A 5,000-nucleotide genomic window follows, 5' to 3' on the forward strand; every position below is an offset into this window, starting at 1 on the left:
TCCTTTTTTTCTTTCTTTCTATTTTATTTTTGGCAAGAATAAGCATGAATGAACTAAATTTCATGCATTTGTTTTATTAATTAAACATATCATTCATATTAATAAATGGTCATTAATTTCCATTCATATTTCCAATGGTCAAATATCAACATAAGGGACCTCTCATTTAAAAAGGCATAGCAAATAGACACTTTAACAATTAGATGGCCACTTTTACATTTTACGCTATTAGGTCCTTTTTATCAAATTGAGCACACAAACGATAAAATTTTCATACGGAATTTTCACACATACTAATTCACATATTATAAGCATAGAAAATAATATTAAAATATTTTTTGACTCAGATTTGTGGTCTCAAAATCACTATTCTGACTAGGGTCTAAACCAGACTATTACATCAATAACCTCCACCCCCACCTAATCCCTAACCTATTCCCGTATCTCCTCAAGTTATAGAACTTCAACGACTGAATAAGCCTCCAGTTGATAAGATTCGAAAAGATGGGGTTGAATAGTTCAAAGCTACCGTAAATGATGATCCCCAACAAGCTAAATTTTGGCTTGAAAACATTGTTCAGGTATTTGATAAGTTGTCGTGTACACCAGCCAAACGTCTAAAATGTGCTATATCATTATTGAAGGACACTGCGTATCAGTTGTGGAACACATTAGTATTTGTGGTACCGAGAGAAAGGGTTACTTGGGAATTCTTTCAAACTTAGTTTTGGAAGAAATATATAAGCCAGCGATTTCTCGATCAAAAGAACAAAGAGTTTCTAGAATTGAAATAGGGTCGTATGATTGTGACTGTGTACGAAAGAGACTTTGTAAGATTGAGTAAGTATGCTCGGGAGTATGTTTCTACTGAAGAAATCATATGTAAATGGTTTGTTGATGGGTTGAACGAAGATATTAAACTTCTAGTTGGAATTCTAGAATTGAAAGAATTTGTTGTCTTGGCTGATAGAGCTTGCAAAGCCGAGGAGCTTAGTAAAGAAAAGAGAAAAGTAGATTCAGAGGTTAGAGACTCGAGAAAAAGGTTGATGAACAAGCCATATCAATCTTTGCCAAAGAAATTAAGAGATTCGTTCACTTGTCCAAATGTTTCAATCGGGCATTCGAGCAGAGATCGTGGAAAATAATACTCAATTCCTAAACTCAAGCTACATTGGTATCAAGTGTTGGCAGTGTGAGAAACTATAGACCTCAATGTTAGCAATGTGGAAGACGAAATCTTGGTGAATGTAGAATGAATATTCAGACTTGTTTCAAATGTTGTTCACAAGATCATTTTATACATGATTGCCCAAAGTTAGTTGAGAAAGATAATGTACAAAATGCAAGATCGGGTAACACAACCACTAGAGGGATGATGTGAGTGATTGAGTCGAGTTCACATAGTTTACCCGATCGTCTACGAGAAGGGTCGTTCACAAATTATCAATTTGTTTAAAATGTCTTAGAAGGCTGAATGTTAATGGAATGGGGTTCAAAAGTGTCTATTTGGATGAGCTAGGTTCGGCTAAAAGAAACAAAGTTAGAAAGTATTTGGATGGCTCAGTTTAAGTGAATAAATTGGTAAAGAAATAATATGGGGATGAAAAATGGACTTAAACTTCAGGAGCGATTCAACACTATGAAGAGTGTCACCCCGGTTCCTATATTGTTTAAGGTGATAAAGATGGATGGTAGAAGGATAGTTGAGCGCCACAAAAATGCTTGGTGATAAGTTTAGAAACCAGTTCGGGCTGACGCCACTAGCGAGCTAGATAAGTCACTCGTGACTCGTACGAAATTGGAGAGGAAATTAACCTCACAAGAAAAAATGTTCATTCAAATAAAATGGAAAAAGTCCTTTACATCAGAAACTTGTAAACTATTTACAGCCTAATATGGGATAGCCAAATGGACAAAATGGCTAGCTTAAGAACTAAGTAATTCAGCTATGAATGTTCTAGAATAATCTAGAAAATATTAATTGATAAACTAAGTTTATGTTCGGCTGAATGTAACTCTAATGGGCAGCTTCATGATTACGAAAAATCAACTTGAAGGATGATGAATGTATGGCAACTCAATGGCTTGTCTAAATTCGGTTATGGGATGAATGGCGCATTCAATAAGTGCCTCTTGGTAGAATAGACACCTAGGGGAGTCAATTGATCAGCAAACAATTCATGTAGCAAGATGTTAATGCATCCTTCCATTTGTTGTAACTTGCTGTCCATGCATCTACATTAAACTTCATTCATGAATTTAACTTGGGAATTAATTAGGTAGCTACTCCTTGGCTGAATAGGTGTTTGATGCGATCCCGGTCGCATCATGTTTTGGTACATCTCGATGACATCGAGATTGGCCTAAACTCGAGGGGCCCAAATGCAAAATGAGACCTTTAAATTCATTTATGCTGTTGGAATAAAAACTTGATTTATCTTAGTTACTTTAGTCTTTAATTATGTCTTATTTATTAAATACATATTTTAATTATGACATCATTATGTGTTCTGCATTTAATAAAGTCAGACATTATGTGACTCCGATGTTAGTTTAAGTCAGCTTCATTAAATTAAGTCTTGCATTAAGTAACTCATTTGTTCATTTAGTTTGCATTTTAAACCATGCATTTAAGCATCTTAGTTTAATAAATGAGTTGCTGGACATTTATTCAACTCATCTTAGTTTAATTAATAAGTGTTTTTGTTGAACTTTATTTAATAGTTGCTTCTTTAAATAATCTAGTTCCTAGGATAATTTATTGATGCATGAATTTAAGTTCATTTAATAATGCTTCTCTTAATTAAACTTGTTGTTGGAATAAATGATGCATAAGTGTTAGTTCATTTATTTAAGTTAGTTGTTAATTTGTTTTAAGCTTAATAAATGAATAAATGTGACGGTTACATGTGTTAATTGCAGGTGACTTTTAGCTCCCATCTATTATTATTAAAGGTCGTATGCATTCAATAAGGTGACTTTTCAAGAGATTTCAGTTACAAAAGAGAGGGTTGTTACAAAGAGGCTTTAAATATCATTAAGAAGTTGTTTCTATCAATTAAAGGAGAGCATTATTCTTCTTTAAATTAGGCAGCAACTTTGTTTCATCTTCCATAACCGTTTGCTTCATGAGTAATCACTACATGCATTCAATTCTCCATCAAAGAAGCTGGTGTCTTTTCGGTTGCTCATGGAGACTTCAAAAGACTTTGAAAGCAACTTAATTGAAGAAGTAAATCAAATTGAAGGCTGGAGTTACTTGGAATAGAATTTCTATAGTTGTGAATTTTCATTAGGCCTCATTATTAGCTTCATTAAAAGTGACCTTTCAGCTAGCTTTCCTTTTGACACTATAAATTCATGTAACCAGCCTTTTGAAGGAACACTACTTTTTGGATATTTTTGAATGATATTCTGCCAAATTTGTGAGGCAAACTTTTCTCTGTTTTCGTTCAAAGATTTGTTGGCTACCTAGTGTTCTAGTTGTGTTATCCATTTTCTTTGTTGAAAACCGAACTTATCACTACTCGTAGTGTGGCGTTCAAACATACCAAGGTTTCTACTTTTCTAAGTAGCGGGTCGAGGTTCTCATATTCTCCATCTGACCACCTTGAAAACTTATAAACATTTGGGTCAATATTTTCTAATATTGGTTCGTGTTTGTTTTTTAGATATTTTCATTTCCATTCCATTCCATCTTTTCGTTTCATTATAACCAAACCTACAAAAACTTTATATCCATAAATCCATCTACATAAACTTCATATCCATAAACCCACCTTTGAATCCTTTTACATAGCTTCCGCCATTATTTAAATTAAAACATCCTTTTGAACAAATCGAACGCTACTTCTTCGTAGACGATCGGGCAAACTCACATACCACTCGACTCACCCCGAGGCGAATCGTGTCAGTGTTTAGGGAAGCCAACAATCAGTTCGAAATGGATGTAACAAGTCATTCATGAATCCTTCTTGGCATTGAACCTGGACGTACATGAATCTTTCCAAACATTGAACCAAGCCGTGCATGCACCTAGCTTTAAATGCTCTTTCACATTCGGCTGCACCTACAAAATTCATGAACACATTAAATCAAATACATATTCAGCTAAAAATAATTAAAATATCAACTAGACAACTTAAATAACAAATTAAACTAAATAGGACACAATTAATTTTAGACTAGCTAACACATTAAATTCGACTAGCTCAAATAAATGAAAATAATTTTAATGAGCTGATTTGAGCTAAGAAATTTGGGTATGAGCTGTAATAAATAAAATAAAATAAAATAAACATTTAATTTATTCAATGATTAAAAGATGGGCTGAAATGAAATTGAATTGAGCTCAAACAAGCTGAAATAAGCTCAAGTGAGTTGATTGGAGCTAAGTTGAGCTCGGGGAGCTAGAGAGGAGCTGAATTCTGCTTGCACAAGGATGCAAGGTTCTTTAGGGAGCTGGTCCAAACTTCCTCATTGACATGGAGTGTTGATTCATCCCAAAGTTGAGCAAATAAAGCTGAAACGGCTTCTTGAAATTGCCTAGCTTATGCTCAGGTCATTGGGCCTTTTGGAAACTCGATGGGGTATTGGTTCGAAGTTGTTGAACCCCCGGGTGTGCTTACATCATTCCCCTTTCTGCAAAATGACTTGTCTTCAAATCGGAATTTGCATCAAAAGGGAACAAATATGATATGTTAAAGCTAGCACTTATGTTGTATTCACCCTGTAAATTAAGTTTATATGAGTTTTTCATTGATGCGTTTAAGAACTTGGAAGGGTCTATCTCCTCGAGGTAGTAATTTGGACCTCCGTTGGGCTGGAAATCACTCCTTAGCATATGGACCCAAACCCAATCACCAGGTTCGAACAAAGCTCTCTTTCGTCCCTTATTTGTTCGTTGCACATAGGACTCGGTCCTCACCTCTATATTAGCTCGTACCTTTTGATGTAGTTTCTTCATGTATTCAGCCTTTTTCCTAGCATCAGAATGAATT

The sequence above is a fragment of the Gossypium arboreum genome, chromosome 4 (assembly GCF_025698485.1).
Source record: "Gossypium arboreum isolate Shixiya-1 chromosome 4, ASM2569848v2, whole genome shotgun sequence".
NCBI classification, from domain to species: Eukaryota; Viridiplantae; Streptophyta; class Magnoliopsida; order Malvales; family Malvaceae; genus Gossypium; species Gossypium arboreum.